General features: G+C 41.6%; 1 long non-coding RNA gene across 1 annotated transcript in view; it reads right to left on the bottom strand.

Annotated features, from left to right (window-relative positions):
• LOC149985165 (uncharacterized) overlaps window positions 1–15,155 on the bottom strand; it is a 529,398-nt gene extending 514,243 nt beyond the window's left edge. Inside the window, exons 1-2 of the long non-coding RNA XR_016487467.1 lie at window positions 15,095–15,155; window positions 14,679–14,740 (exon numbers count right to left, since the gene is read on the bottom strand). This is a non-coding gene — a long non-coding RNA (uncharacterized LOC149985165). The remainder of the gene's footprint in view (window positions 1–14,678; window positions 14,741–15,094) is intronic.
• Between the last annotated feature and the right edge of the window lie 2,343 nt (window positions 15,156–17,498).

The raw sequence follows: 17,498 nt of genomic DNA, 5'->3' as shown, positions 1-17,498 counted from the left end.
GTCTAAAAAAGGCCCGTTTTATTGCTTCTTTAATCAGCGCCACAGTTTTCAGCTGTGCTTACATAATTGCAAAAGGGTTTTCTAATGATATATTAACCTTTTAAAATGATAACTTGGATTCGCTAACACAACGTGCCATTGGAACAAAGGAGTGGTGGTTGTTGATAATGGGCCATTGTACGCCTATGTAGATATTCCCATAAAAAATCTGCCTTTTTCCAGCTACAATAGTCATTTACAACATAAAAAATGTCTACACTGTATTTCTGATCAATTTTATGTTATTTTAATGGACCAAAAATGTGCTTTACTTTCAAAAACAATTACATTTCTAAGTGACCCCAAACTTTTGAACGGTAGTGTACATATGAGATGGCTAATGCAAAATATGTAAACATTATAAAGAGACTAGTGTTCCATTATTAAGGTGGCCAGTGATTTCAAGTCTATGTATATTGGCCAGAGCCTCTAATGTGCTAGTGATTGCTATTTAACAGTCTGATGGCTTTGAGACAGAAGCTTTTTTTCAGTGAACAGGCAGGGGTGAACAGGTTGTGGTTGTTGTCCTTGATGATCTTGATGATCTTTTGGGCCTTCCTGTGACATCGGGTGATGTTGGTGTCCTGTAAGGTAGGTTGTTTGCCTCCAGTGATAAGTTGGGAAGACCACACCACCCTCTGGAGAGCCCTGCGGTTGCTGGCTGTGCAGTTGCCATACGGCGGTGATACAGCCTGACAGGATGCTCTCAATTGTGCATCTGTATTGTGGTGGAAGTGAGGTTTTTGACCAGGTAAAAATGATTGTCTGCTGTTAATTTATTTTCTGGCCCTCCAAGAGATATGTCAGCAATGTAGTTGTAATATGAAATATAATTGCATTTATTCCTGTTATCAGTCAAGGTGAGACTGAACATCGACAAGGGGCAGGAGAAACAGAATCATAATCAAGAAGGGGACCTAGTGCTACTACATCGGGGCTAAATGCTTGGTTTGTAAGAAGGATAAAACCTCACTGCTCTTTTGCTCCTAGGTGGGGTCACCATCTATTAAGGTGAATATAAATAATCTCAGAAAATAACTATTTGCATTTGCACACAAAATAACCTGAAGCTAGTTTTAGTTTCCCTAACACTGATATTGTTCTCTGTCTTCCTAAGGTTACCTAAGTGGAATTTAACTATTTTTTCCAGTTGGATCAGTTGGACTGTCACGTTCTGACCTTTATTTCCTTTGTTTTGTATTTATTTAGTATGGTCAGGGTGTGAGTTGGGGTGGGCAGTCTACGATCCTTCTCGCCTCTCCTCTTCAGATGAAGAGGAGGACGAACGTGACATGGGCGGTCGAACACTGAAAGCACCCACACAGCAACCACCTCCTCAAAATTCCACACACCAGAATTCAGTATTTTAGTCTATGATTGACTTGTGAGTGTAAAAAAAATTAAAATCTGTGAAAATAAATTGATGACACAACTTTACCAAAACATATTAACGTTTATGTAATATTAAATATTGCCAGGTTGGTTTTCACAGCTGTTTCACAAGGTGTTCATTATTGTAATTTGTAAGGTATCCTTTGATGGTATTTATTCATTGTTGTATCCTAGTGTAACAGTATAACTTTAGACCGTCCCCTCGCCCATACCTGGGCGCAAACCAGGGACCCTCGGCACACATCAACAACAGTCACCCACAAAGCATCGTTACCCATCGCTCCACAAAAGCCTGGCCCTTGCAGAGCAAGGGGAACTACTACTTCAAGGTCTCAGAGCAAGTGACGTCACCGATTAAAACGCTATTTAGTGCGCACCGCTAACTAAGCTAGTCGTTTCACATCCGTTACACTAGGACCTACAATAGATACATATATATTCAACCATGAGGTTGCACTAATGAGGTATGCGAGATAGAAGAAAATTATATGATAAGAAAAATCCTCTCACTGTCAACTGTGTTTATTTTCAGCAAACCTAACATGTGTAAATAGTTGTACAATCATATCAAGATTCAACAACTGAGACATAAACTGAACAAGTTCCACAGACATGTGACTAACAGGAATGGAATAATGTGTCCCTAAACCTCAGTGTATCTCCTCCTCATGGACTGCACCAGATTTGCCAGTTCTTGCTGTGAAAAGTTACTCAACTCTTCTACCAAGGCACCTGCAAGTTCCTGGACATTTCTGGGGGAATGATCCTAGCCCTCACCCTCCGATCCAACAGGTCCCAGGCATACTCAATGGGATTGAGATCCGGGCTCATCACAGGCCATGGCACTGAACACTGACAAGAAATCACGCACAGACCAAGCAGTATGGCTGGTGGCATTGTCATGCTGGACGGTCATGTAGGGATGAGCCTGCAGGAAGGATACCACATGAGGGAGGAGGATGTCTTCCCTGTAACGCACAGCATTGAGATTGCCTGCAATGACAACAAGCTCAGTTCGATGATGTTGTGACACACAGCCCCAGACCATGACGGACCCTCCACCTCCAAATTGATCCACTCCAGAGTACAGGCCTTGGTGTAACGCGCATTCCTTCGACGATAAACGCAAATTCAACCATCACCCCTGGTGAGACAAAACCGCGACTTGTCAGTGAAGAGCACTTTTTGCCAGTCCTGTCTGGTCCAGTGCCAATGATGTCTGGTGAGGACCTGCCTTACAACAGGCCTACAAATCCTCAGTCCAGCCCCTCTCAGCCTGCACTGGAGGCTGTCCGTCCTGTCTCCCTGTAGCCCTGTCTTAGGCGTCTCACAGTACGGACATTGCAATTTATTGTCCTGTCCACATCTGCAGTCCTCATGCCTCCTTGCAGCATGCCTAAGGCACGTTCACGCAGATGAGCAGGGACCCTGGGGATCTTTCTTTTGGTGTTATTCACAGTCAGTAGAAAGACCTCTTTGGTGTCCTAAGTTTTCATAACTGTGACCTTAATTGCCTACCATCTGTAAGCTGTTATTGTCTTAATGACCGTTCCACATGTGCATGTTCATTAAAATTGTTTACGGTTCATTGAACAGGCATGGGAAACAGTGTTTTAAACCCTTTACAATGAAGATCTGTGAAGTTATTTGGATTTTTACGAATTATCTTTGAAAGACATGGTCCTGAAAAAGGGACGTTTCTTTTTTTGCTGAGTTTATATTATTTCAGTGTAGATAAGGAAAGGGTAGGTTAAAATTAGAACATGACAGCCGGTGTATGAATCAAACAGATTTGCTTATGAATGGAGCAGAAATTAGCTGACTTCATGATCTGTAAGGTAAGTAACTTTAATGTGTCAAGCAGATTACACTTTTGGTTTGCCATTTTCGCAACATTTAATACATGGATTAAATGTTTTTTCTTAACCCTTATTTTACCAGGTAAGTTGACTGATAACACATTCTCATTTACAGCAACGACCTGGGGAACTCATGAGCCAATTGGAAGCTGGGGATGATTAGGTGGCCATTATGGTATGAGGGCCATATTGGGAATTTATCCAGGGCCACAGGGTTATCACCCCTACTCTTACAATACGTGCTGAAGGATCTTTAGTGACCACAGAGAGTCAGGACACCTGTTTTAACATCCAATCCAAAGGATGGCACCCAGACAGGGCAATGTCCCCAAAAATTGCACTGGTGCATTGGGATATTATTTTAGACCAGAGGAAGTCGTGCCTCCTACTGGCCCCCCAACATCACTTCCAGCAGCATCTTGTGTCCCATCCAGGCACCAACCAGGACCAACCCTGCTTAGCTTCAGAAGAAAGGCAGCATCAGGATGTAGGGTGGTATGCTGCAGATTTTCATGTTGCAATGTTATCAAGGTACCCACAAGTAGTTTGAAGTAATGCTTTCATTTTATTAGCTGAACAAATCTTGTTTAAAGAGCAAATTCTCACAGAAATCAGCCTTGTTTGCATAGCGATGATGATAAGAATGTCATTTAGGCTGTAATGATCTCCAGAATTTGAATCATTAGGACATCACACAGTTTACATAGCAATGCTAATAGATAATCAAATCCCATTGTGATGCAGAGGGAGACACTTTTTGGCCGGGGGACATTATTTATCATGACAGGCCCTTACTGCAATGGAAAAGGATTCTATAGCTAAAAGAAAGAGTCCTGGACTGGCCGGACATCCTTGTATCATACCCATAAAAAAGCTTTAAAGGTTGTGAAATCAAGTTCTTAATGGCAACTTCTGCAGTGAGGTCGGTATATAATATCTTAATCCATTTACAGAAGTACTTCCCAAACCCAAATCTCTTTTAAGCCCTTCAAATAAATAAGACCACTCAACTTTATCGAATGCCTTCTATGCATCAAGTGAGATGCCTGTATCAGGGGACCCTCCACACATGTGCACTATTTTTAGTACTCTCTTCACATTGTGAAAACCTTAACGCTTTTTCATGAAGCCATTTTGGTCTTCGTGTATTAGATATGGGAGCACTCAATCCATTCTCCTGGCTAAGGCTTTAGCAATGATTTCTTAGTCCGAGTTCAGAAGAGAAAGAGGGTCTGTAACTTTCACATTTTGGCGAGGATTTATCAGGCTTCAGAATAAGAGTGATTAAAGCACTCCTTATAGAGGAGGAGAAACAACCTTGTTGAAAGGATTCAGCTTACATATCCAAAAGTGGACCTAGAAGTTTGTATTTAAATATCTTATACTGTAAATATCCATTGGGAGCCCATCTGGACCTGCCGCTCTACCTCTCTTTATATTGAAAATAGCATAAGTTATTTCAACACCATCCAATTCCTTTTCCAGATCCAATTTCGTATCTTCTGAAATTGAGGGAAAATCAATGCCATCCAAAAATGATGTCTGATTGGTTAACCAACTCCACGGACATTCCACAAAGTAAATTTCAGTTTTGCATTTGAAGTCCTTTAATTAACCATAGATGTAAACATGGAATAAGCTATAGCATAAAGGCATATCTAAAACATGTTTAGTAATCACAAGGACTGCATTAGTATTTTGTAGTGAGGAAAATATGTCAAAATCTGTTAAAACAAACAAACGTAAATCTATTCTCACAGTAAAACTCTGAACCCCATTTCCCTTTGTCCCTAACCAAGACACTCAATGCTTCCCCTCCCACCTCCACCTAATAGTAAAGTGTGGCCTGGTGGATGACTGATCTATTAAAGGGAGCAGTCTAACCTAAGGCCGCTAAACAAAACAAAGTGTCTCATGCCTTCTCTCGGTTATTACTCCTCACAAACAAAACACAAGGCATATCTAGCAACATGTTATGTGAATTATCACGAGGTCTTCGTTTGAAATGTAGCAAAGACTAACTCCACCTAAAACCGTAACGCTAGTTAGTGAAGCCTGAGACTAACATTAACATTACAGTTTGGACAGTCCAAAAAAGTTGTAGATGATCTGCAACACAGGGTCTGTTGCTAGTAAGTACCACGTAACAAAATGGCCCATACATATGGCGTTAACATAGTACGTTTATGAACCCCCAAAAATATCAAAGGTCAGAAATATACAGGCTGCGTGAGAAAATGAGGTACCATTTAATATGTTCTGCGTTACCCAAAGGCCCTTTGCACACAATAATACCAGGCTTGCACATGAGTGTCAATCATTTTAGTCCAAGGATATGATCGAAACTTAAGTCTTTATCTATATAAAGTAGTCCTGATGCTTCTCGTGCTGTAAATCAAATCAAATCAAATTGTATTGGTCACATACATTTGGTTAGCAGATGTTAATGTGAGTGTTGCGAAATGCTTGTGCTTCTAGTTCCAACAGTGCAGTAATATCTAACAAGTAATCTAACAATTTCACAACAACTACCTTTTACACACAAGTGTGAAGGGAAGAATAAGAATATGTACATGTAAATATATGGATGAGTGATGGCCGTGCGATATAAGCAAGATGCAGTAGATGGTATAGAGTACAGTGTTTACATATGAGATGAGTAATGTAGGGTATGTAAACATTCTATAAAGTGACATTGTTTAAAGTGACTGGTGATACATTTATTACATCCAATTATTAATTATTAAATTGCCTAGAGATTTGAGTCTGAATGTTGGCAGCAGCCACTCAATGTTAGTGATGGCTGTTTAACAGTCTAATGGCCTTGAGATTGAAGCTGTTTTTCAGTCTCTCGGTCCCAGATTTGATGCACCTGTACTGACCTCGCCTTCTGGATGATAGCGGGATGAACAGGCAGTGGCTCTGGTGGTTGTTGTCCTTGATGATCTTTTTGGCCTTCCTTTGACATCGGGTGATGTAGGTGTCCTGGAGGGCAGGTTGTTTGCCCCCGGTGATGCATTGTGCAGACCTCACTACCCTCTGGAGAGCCTTACAGTTGTGGGCGGAGCTGTTGTCATACCAGGCTGTGATACAGCCCAAAAGGATGCTCGTGATTGTGAATCTGTAAAAGTTTGTGAGTGTTTTCGGTGACAAGCCAAATTTCTTCAGCCTCCTGAGGTTGAAGAGGCGCTGTTGTGCCTTCTTCACCACGCTGTCTGTTCGGGTGGACCATTTCAGTTTGTCCGTGATGTGTACGCCGAGGAACTTAAAACTTTCCACTTTCTCCATTACTGTCAGTGTTGATAGGGGAGTGGATAGGGGGGTGTATGTGGATAGGGTGTGTAGAATTAATGAATAAGATCCCACTACGTTATGGCTGGCTCAATGCCTAAATAAGGTAACGTTAACCATTTAGAGACCGGAGCTATACATCTTCGCCGGCATTTTTACAGTGTCTCATGTAATCCAATGGAAGAGAAGAGAAGAGAGCATGAAGTCACCCAGGTGTCCCACACAAATGTTACCAAATGTACCCAAGTGGCCGAATTGGTACAGTGATACAGAAAAGCAAATGGAACGGGAGCAAACTCTCATGTGTTATTGACCAAATACCTATTTTCCACCATAATTTGCAAATAAATTAATTAAAAATCCTGTTTCTCATTTTGTCTGTCATATTTGAAGTGTACCTATGATGAAAATTACAGGCCTCTCTCATCTTTTTAAGTGGGAGAACTTGCACAATTGGTGGCTGACTAAATACTTTTTTGCCCCACTGTATGTAATGTAGATAATTAGCAATGTCCGTCTCATAAATAAACACTATTTTCATTGCACACAATTTTGCCTCTGACGCCTCTGGAGTAACTAGTCAACTGAAAAGCAAAGCACAGAACTGTGCTTTTGACAAAACACATAGAGAAGTCTAAATGCCAACAGAGGGTAGACTTCCATCTAGTTTGTGTGCATGTGTGCATGTATTTGAATACATTTACAGTGCATTCAGAAAGTATTCACACTTCTCGACTTATTCCACATTTTGTTGTGTTACAGCATGAAATCAAAATGGAGTAAATATTTTTTCTCTCACCCATTGTCCTATAATAACAAAGTGAAAACATATTTTTTGACATTTTTGCAAATGTATTCACAATGAAATACATAAATGTCAAATTTACATAAATATTCACACCCCTGAGTCGATACTTTGCGAAAGCTCCTTTGGCGGCGATTGCAGCTTTGAGTCGTCTTGGGTATGTCTATATCAGATTTGCCCATCTGGATTTGGGGATTTACTCCCATTCTTCCCCAACAACAATCTTCTTCAACAGCAATCTTCAAGTCTTTCCACAGATGTTCAATGGGATTCAAGTATGGGCTTTAGCTGGACCACTAAAGGACTTTCACATTTTGGTTCTGAAACCATTCCAGCATTACTTTTTCTGTATGCTTGTGTTAATTGTCCTGTTGGAACGTAAATCTTCGCCCATTCTAAGGTTGTTTGCACTCTGAAACAGGTTCTCATCAAGGATTCATTGTTCCTCTCTTTACCAGTCTCCCAATCCCTGCCGCAGAAAAGCATCCCCATAGCATGATGCTTCCACCACCATGCTTCCCGGTAGGGATGGTGTTAGATGGGTGATGAGCTGTACCTGGTTTTCTCCAGACATAGCACTTTGCATTCAAGCTAAATATGTATTTTTTTGTCTCATCAGAGGTTTTGCTTGCCTGAGTTAGAATACCTCATGATAAGCTATCGACCGTACTATTTAGTTTTCATCTACATTTGTTGTAGCTGTCTATTTGCCAACACAAAATGATAGGTGTAAGCTGTATAGGGCCATACATAAACAAGAAAATTATCATCCAGAGGCGGTGCTCTTAGTGGCTGTGGATTTTAATGCAGGAAACCTCAAATCTGTTTTACCTAATTTCTAACAACATGTCACCTGTGCAACTAGAGGGGGAAAAACTCTAGATCACCTTTAAACCACACACAGATACGCGTACAAAGCTCTCCCTTTCCCGCCCGCAAATCTGACCATAACTCTATCCTCCTGATTCCTGCTTAGAAGCAAACTTTAAAACAGGAAGTACCTGTGTATACCAATATGGAGGTGGTCTGATGAAGCGGATGCTAAACTACAGGACTGTTTCGCTAGCACAGACTGGAATATGTTCCGTGATAATCCCAATGACATTGAAGAGTTTACCACATCAGTCACTGGCTTCCTTATTAAGTGCATTGACGACGTCATCCCCACAGTGACAGTACGTACATATCCCAACCAGAAGCCATGGATTACAGGCAACATCCGTACTGAGCTAAAGGCTAGAGTTGCAGCTTTCAAGGAGCGGGATACTAATCCGGATGCTTATAAGAAATCCCACTAGCCCTCCAAAAATTATCATACAGGCAAAGCATGAATACAGGACTAAGATCGAATCCTACTACACTGGCTCCGACGCTCATTGGATGTGACAGGGCTTGCAAAATATCACAGATTACAAAGGGAAACCCGGTCGAGAGTTACCCGGTGATGCAAGCCTACCAGATGAGCTAAATATCTTCTATACCTGCTTCAAGGCAAACAACATTGAACCATGCGTGAGAGCACCATTCTCCGTAGCCGATGTCAGTAAGACCTTTAAACAGGTTAACATTCACAAGGCCTCAGGGCCAGACTGATTACCAGGATGCGTACTCAGTGCATGTGCTGAACAGCTGGCAAGTATCTTCACTGACATTTTCAACCTCTCCCTCACCCAGTCTGTAATACCTAAATGTTTCAAGCAGACCACAATAATCCCTGTGCCCAAGAACGCCAAGGTAACCTGTCTAAATAACTACCAACCCATAGCACACACATCTGTAGCCATAAAAAGCATTGAAAGGCTGGTCATAGCTCACATCAACGCCATAATCTCAGAAACCCTGGACCCACTCCAATTTGCATACCACCCAAACAGATCCACAGATAATGCAATCTCCATTGCTCTCCACACTGTCTTTTCCCAACTGAACAAAGGGAACACCTGTGTGAGAATGCTGTTCATATACATCTCAGGGTTCAACTCCATAGTGACCTCCAAGCTAATCACTCAGCCTACATTACCTGGGACTGAGTATATCCCTCTGCAACTGGATCCTGGACTTCCTGATGGCACACCCCGAGGTGGTGAGGGTAGGCAATAACACATCCGACACGCTGATCCTCAACAACGGGGGCCCATCAGGGGTGCGTATTTAGTCCCCTCCCATATTCCCTGTTCACCCACGACTGCATGGCCACGCACGACTCCAATACCATCATCAAGTTTGCCGATGACATGACGGTGATGGGCCTGATCACCAATGACGATGAGGCAGCTTATAGGTAGGAGGTCACTTGGTTTGGAAACTGCTCGGCATCCTCTACAGAGGGCAGTGTGTACGGCCCAGTTCTTCACTGGGGTCGAACTCCCTGCCATTCAGGACATTTATACCAGGTGGTGTCAGAGGAAGGAGCTACAAATTATCAAAGACCCCAGCCAACCAAGTCATAGGCTGTTCTCTCTGCTACCACACGGCAAATGGTACCGGAGCACTAAGTCTGGGACCGAAAGGCTCCTGAACAGCTTCTACCCCCAAGCCATGAGACTGCTAGTTAACCAAATAGCTACCTGGACTATCTGCTTGGACCCTTTTTGAATTAACTCTTTTTGACTCTATGCATACACACTTGACTCTCCCCACACCCTCATACGTACTTACACTGTACTCACACGTACTTACACTGTTGGGAAGGGTCCGTAAGCATTTCATTGTTAGTCCACACCTGTTGTTTACGAAGCATGTGACAATTCATATTTTATTTGATGTAAAGACTTTTGTCCTTCTGGCAGGTTCTCCCATCTCAGCCTAGCAACTCTGTCATTTTGTCAGAGTGATCTCAGAGATCTAGGGAAAGTTCCTTTGACTTCATGGTATAGTTTCCGCTCTGACATGTACTGTCAACTGTGGGACCTTATATAGACAGGTGTGTTTCTTTCTAAATCATCTTCAAACAATTGACTTGTCCACAGGTGGACGTCAGGGAAGTTGTAGTGATGTTTCAAGGCTGATCAAAGGAAATTGGATGCGCATGAGCTCAATTTGGAGTGTCATAGGAAAAGGGTTTGAATTACTCATGTAAATTAGATATTTCATTTTCAATACATTTGCTAAACTTTCAATAAACATGTTTTCACTTTGTCATTGTGGGGTATTGTGTGTAGATGGGTAAGACTTTTTTATTAATTTCATCCAGTTAGAATTTAGGCTGTAACACAACAACATGTGGAATAAGTCAAGGGGTATAAAAACTTTTGGAAAGTAGGCATTTGGAAAGTATTCCAACCCGTTCACTATTTCTGTATTTTGCTAATTTACAGCCTTATTCTAAAACAGATTTTTTTTTTAAATACATCAATCGACACACAATAATACTCTATAATAACAAATCAAAAACAGATTTTCTTTGTAAATGTACTTAAAAATAAAGAAAACAAAATATCACATTTACTTAAGAATTCAGATCCTTCACTCAGTACTTTATTGAAGCACCTTTGGCAGTGATTACAGCTTCAAGTTTTCTTGGGTATGAAGCTACAAGCTTGGCACACCTTTATTTGGGGAGTTTCTCCCATGCTTCTCTGCAGATCTTCTCAAGCTCTGTCAGGTTGGATGGGGAGCGTCGCTGCACAGCTATTTTCAGGTCTCTCTAGAGATGTTTGATTGGGTTCAAGTCCGGGCTTTGGTTGGGCCTCTCAAGGGCATTCAGAGACTTGTCCCGAAGCATTGTCTTGGCTGTGTGCTTAGGGTCATTGTCCTGTTGGAAGGTGAACCTTCGCCCCAGTCTGAGGTCCTGAGCACTATGGAGCAGGTTTTCATCAAGGATCTCTCTGTACATTGCTCTGTTCATCTTTCCCTCAGCCTGCCACTGAAAAACATCCACACAGCATGATGCTGCCACCACCACACTTCACCGTAGGGATGGTGCCAGGTTTCCTCCAGACTTGACACTTGGCATTCAGGGGAAAGAGTTAAATCTTGGTTTCATCAAACAAGATAATCTTGTTTATCATGGTCTGAGAGTCCTTTAGGTGCCTTTTGGCAAACTCCAAGCGGGCTGTCATGAGCCTTTTACTGAGGACTGGCTTCCGTCTGGCCACTCTATCATAAAGGCCTGGTTGGTGGGGTGCTGCAGAGATGGTTGTCCTTCTGGAAGGTTCTATCTCCACAGAGGAACTCTAGAGCTCTGACAGTACTTGGTCACTTCCTTGACCAAGGCCCATCTCCACCGATTGCTCAGATTGACTCAGCTCTAGGAAGAGTCTTGGTGGTTTCAAACTTCTTCAATTTTTAAAAGGATGGAGGCCACTGTGTTTTTGGGAACCTTAAATGTTGTAGATTTTTTCTTTTTAACCCTTCCCCAGATCTGTTCCTCGACACAATCCTGTCTCTGAGCTATATGGTCAATTCCTTCAACCTCATGTCTTGGATTATGCTCTGACATGCACTATCATCCGTGGGACCTTATATAGACAGGTGTGTGCCTTTCCAAATCATGTCCAAGAAACTGAATTTATCACAAGTGGACTCCAATAAAGTTGTAGAAACATTTAAAGAATGATCAATGGAAACAGGATGGACCTGCACTCAATTGTGAGGCTCATAGCAAAAGGTCTGAATACTAATTTATTTTTAATATATTTGCAAAAATTCAAAATACCTGTTTTCACTTTGTCATTATGGGGTATTGTGTGTAGATTGATGAGGGGTAAAATATATTTAATCAATTTTAGAATAATGCTGTTACGTAACAAAATGTGGTAAAGTGAAGGGGTCTGAATGCTTTCCGAATGCACTGTATGTGGAAGTCACACATGCATGTTTGTCTGTACACGCCTGTTTGAACAAATTTCATGAATATGTGGATGTATATTTACATTACACTTGGCTGTCTGTGTCATTCATTTTCTGCATTGTGTACTCCCATTGTTGGCATAATTATCCTGTTGCGAGAAGAGGGGGATGGTTGTGGTCCTGAGTGATTTGGTAGAAAAGGCTTCATCCTTAGTCCTGAGAGACCCTTTGCTCTCATCCTCATTCTTCTCCTTCAAGGGCAGCCAGCGTTGAGTGACAGGGCTTAATGTGTATCTCTGCTGAATTAGATTTGATCCTCTGGGCTCTATAACGTGGGTGGCTGCTCGGTAAGAATAGCTGGAATTGCACTTTGTTTTTTTCTTTTCTCTCTCCAACAAACAGACTCTTGCCTCTGAGTGCCGCATTATTTGGTGCATTGTGGGGGATATGAGTCACAACGAAAGGTGACAAGTGTCCAGGTAAAGATAAGGGATGTTTGGGGCTGGGGGAAGAGTGAGTGTTGACGCGGATTAAAGTGAGGAGACACTGGGGTGATGGATTTAGGGGAAGATTAACGATGTAACACCCTCCGTCATGAACAACTCATTTTGGGAGGATTATGAGGTAATCAGATTCGGCTTCAAAATTTCTGACATAGACTTTTGTTCAGCCTTAATCTTTAACCAATCACTCATGTCTTCAAGGGAAATCAGGGAGAAAAGGTGAGATGTGGTGCGGTCTGGATAGAGATGTCTGACAAGGAACCCTGGAGCTCATCTCCATGTAAATGTCATGCAACAGGAATATGCACTCCTCCCTAGCATTTCACATTCTGTTTCACAAGGCTTACCCCATTCAAGAGAAAGAGAAGATAGTGTGTAGATTAATTAGCATATTTACTTCACCTCCCCCAGCATTGCAATTTGTGAGTAAGGAAAGAATATAATAAGAGGGTGTGATTAAAGTGGACAAGAGAGTGATACTTTTGTGCTGTTGTATTGCTGTGCTCAGGGCACCTTTGAAAATGAGATCCTGGTCTCAATGGGTTTCCCCTGACAAACTAAAGGTAAAATAACCAAGTAATATATTACCTGGACAGTCCTTGATACATTGCAAAGACAACACTATCTGCATTTCCAATGTCTGCTCTTAGAGTCAGCAGTTGTGATATAACTACTGTGCATTTAGCCTTTTCCTAATCTCCGTCACTGTATCAGTAATGGAAATGAGATGCGCTGCTGAGACAGATGTAACATACTGCATTACGTTTTTTGTGTTTGAAATTGAATTTAAATTTAAATTGCTGATAATAAAAATCAGTAGGGTGCCATTTGAAATGGATCACTGTCCATGTTTATCTGGCATTTTTTTTAAATATATTTTTGAATTAACCTTCCTTTAACTAGGCAAGTCAGTTCTCATACAAATTATCATATACCATGACGGCCTGTCCTGGCCAAACTCGGACGAAGCTGGGCCAATTGTCAGTCGCCCTATGGTACTCCCAATTACGGTGTCATGACGCTGCTCTGTTGGGTGAGGTTTATGACCCCCCCATAAGTACCTTTCACGCTTTTCTCTCCACTCTACAGAATGGACTCTTGGAAAGCCCTTTGTTAACATAGAGAGAGTATGGTAACGTCAAAAGGTTGGGGAATGGAACAATATTTCCCTTTCTCAACCAGTTGAAAGGTTGGTACTTAAAGAATATGATTTCAGATCAGTTGGTGTCTGGGACATTATGTCTGATGATAGGACAACATAAATTGTATCTTGGAAAGTTTACACATTCTAGTTATCAGACTCACATGGAATTGTTGTGCAATTTAAATGTTTTTTTATTTATTTTATTATTATTTATTTTTTTACCCCTTTTTCTCCCCAATTCCGTGGTATCCAATTGTTGTAGTAGCTACTATCTTGTCTCATCGCTACAACTCCCGTACGGGCTCGGGAGAGACGAAGGTTGAAAGTCGTGCGTCCTCCAATACACAACCCAACCAAGCCGCACTGCTTCTTTACACAGCGCACATCCAACCCGGAAGCCAGCCGCACCAATGCGCCGGAGGAAACACTGTGCCACCTTGGTTAGCGCACACTGCGCCCAGCCCGCCACAGGAGTCGCTGGTGTGCGATGAGACACCCCTACCGACCAAGCCCTCCCTAACCCGGGCCAATTGTGCGTCGCCCTACGGACCTCCCGGTCGCGGCCGGTTACGACAGAGCCTGGGCGCGAACCCAGACTCTGATGACACAACTGGCGCTGCAGTACAGCAAATGGCAAATGAAATGAAATAAATATGCTAGCTCTCAAGCTTAGCCTTTTGTTAACAACACTGTCATCTCAGATTTTCAAAATATGCTTCTCAACCATTGCAAAACAAGCATTTGTGTAACAGTATTGATGGCTAACGTAGCATTTAGCGTAGCATTTATCATTAGCATTCAGCTGGCAACATTTACACAAAAAAACAGAAAAGCATTCAATTAAAATCATTTACCTTTGAAGAACTTCAGATGTTTTCAATGAGGAGACTCTCAGATAGCAAATGTTCAGTTTTTCCTGAAAGATTATTTGTTTAGGACAAATCGCTCCGTTTTCTGCGTCACGTTTAGCTATGAAAAAACCCCTGTATCCAGGATTGTGTAAATCTATCAGCAAGCTCATTAGCATAACACAACGTTAACTATTCATGAAAATCGCAAATGAAATGAAATAAATATGCCATCTCTCAAGCTTAGCCTTTTGTAAACAACACTGTCATCTCAGATTTTCAAAATATGCTTCTCAACCATAGGAAAACAATCATTTGTGTAAAAGTAGCTAGCTAGCGTTAGCATTTAGCGTTAGCATTTAGCACGTTAGCATCCAGCACGCAACATTTCAACATAAAAGCCTTCAAATAAAATCATTTACCTTTGAAGAACTTCTGATGTTTTCAATGAGGATACTCTCAGTTAGATAGCAGATGCTCAGTTTCCCCAAAAAGATTCTTTGTGTATTAGAAATAGCTCCGTTTTATACATCACATTTGGCTACCAAAAAAAATCCGAAAATTCAGTCCTCAAAACGCAAACTTTTTTCCAAATTAACTCCATAATATCGACTGAAAACATGGCAAACGTTGTTTAGAATCAATCATCAAGGTGTTTTTCACATATCTCTTCATTGATACATCGTTCTTGGACACATGGTTTCTCCCCTATATCAAATGGAAAAGTACGAGCAGCTGGCAATTGCGCACCGAATTCCACGCAGGACACCAGGCGGACACTTGGAAAATGTAGTCTCTTATGGTCAATCTTCCAATGATATGCCTACAAATACGTCACAATGCTGCTAAGACCTTGGGCGAACGACAGAAAGTGTAGGCTCATTCCTTGCGCAATCACAGCCATATAAGGAGACAATGGAAAACAGAGCTTCAGAAATTCTGCTAATTCCTGGTTGATGCATCATCTTGGTTTCGCCTGTAGAATGAGTTCTGGGGCACTTACAGACAAAATCTTTGCAGATTCTGAAACTTCAGAGTGTTTTCTTTCCAAAACTGTCAAGAATATGCATAGTCGAGCATCTTTTCGTGACAAAATATCGCGCTTAAAACGGGAACGTTTTTTATCCAAAAATGAAATAGCGCCCCTAGAGATCTAACAGGTTAAGAACTATGAAACATGCCTTTCTCTCCCCCAGTACAAAAGTCCTTTGATGGATGTAAACCTTAGTTCCCGACGACATGAGGACTGCTGTCCATACGTTTAAAAGGGCGAATTTCAACGTGGAGGTGACGATCACCACGCTGGAATAGTGAATTCCGAATAGACCAGCCAGAATACAGCACTAACTGATTATGGCAACTTGGTATGAACTTTGAACGATTATTCACTATAGAAGTGGGGCGGCAGGGTAGCCTAGTGGTTAGAGCATTGCATTAGTAACCGGAAGGTTGCAAGTTCAAATCCCCGAGCTGACAAGATACAAATCTCTCGTTCTGACCCTGAACAGGCAGTTAACCCACTAGGCATTGAAAATGTCATTGAAAATAAGAATTCGTTCTTAACTGACTTGCCTAGTTAAATAAAGAAAAAATAAAGTGATAAATACTAAATGTCAAATTATCAGCTGCAGCTGTAAATGTAGGAAAGGATTCTCTGAAGAATGACAGGGTTCTTTAACATATCCACGTCAAGATTCATGCTGGGTAAACCAGTCTTCCATCTTCAACTCTGAGTGAATAAGACTGTCCCTTAGTCTTCCCGCTCTTTCACACCACCCATCCCCCTTCCTTTGTGTAACCAGCATATTGGCTTAGCCCACTTGGGACTTTTCATGACATGATTATTAATCGATCTGTGATCCTGTGTATATACAGTTGAAGTCAGAAGTTTACATACACCTTAGCCAAATACATTTAAACAGTTTCACAATTCCTGACATTTAATCCTAGTAAAAAAATCCTTGTCTTAGAGAGAGAATGATTTATTTCAGCTTTTATTTCTTTCATCACATTCCCAGTGGGTCAGAAGAAGAATACACGCAATTAGTATTTGGTAGCATTGCCTGTAAATGGTTTATCTTGGGTCAAACGTTTCAGATAGCCTTCCACAAGGCGAATTCTGTCCCATTCCTCCTGACAGAGCTGGTGTAGCTGAGTCAGGTTTGTAGGCCTCCTTGCTCGCACACACTTTTTCAGTTCTGTCCACACATTTTCTATGGTATTGAGGTCAGGGCTTTGTGATGGCTACTCCAATACCTTGACTTTGTTGTCCTTAAGCCATCTGGACTTTGGAAGTATGCTTGGGTTCATTGTCCATTTGAAAGACCCATTTGCAACAAAGTTTTAACTTCCTGATTGACGTCTTGAGATGTTGCTTCAATATATCCACATAATTTTCCTACCTCATGATGCCATCTATTTTGTGAAGTGCACCAGTCCCTCCTGCAACAAAGCACTTCCACAAAATAATGCTGCCACCCCCATGATTCACATTTGCAAGCCTCCCCCATTTTCCTCCAAACATAACGATGGTCATTGTGGCCAAACAGTTCTATTTTTGTTTCATCAGACCACAAGATATTTCTCCAAAAAGTACGATCTTTGTCCCCATGTGCAGTTGCAAACCGTAGACTGGCTTTTTTTTAATGGCGGTTTTGGAGTAGTGGCTTCTTCCTTGCTGATCGCCCTTCCAGGTTATGTCGATATAGGACTCGTTTAACTGTCGATATAGGTACTTTTGTACCTGTTTCCTCCAGCATCTTCACAAGGCCCTTTGCTGTTGTTCTGGGATTGATTTGCACTTTTTGAACCAAAGTACGTTTATCT

The sequence above is a fragment of the Oncorhynchus mykiss genome, chromosome 2 (assembly GCF_057628025.1).
Source record: "Oncorhynchus mykiss isolate SJ-2025 chromosome 2, ASM5762802v1, whole genome shotgun sequence".
Lineage (NCBI taxonomy): Eukaryota > Metazoa > Chordata > Actinopteri > Salmoniformes > Salmonidae > Oncorhynchus > Oncorhynchus mykiss.
The sequence above is the reverse complement of the archived record's forward strand: the minus strand, read 5'-3'. Positions and strand labels throughout refer to the sequence as shown.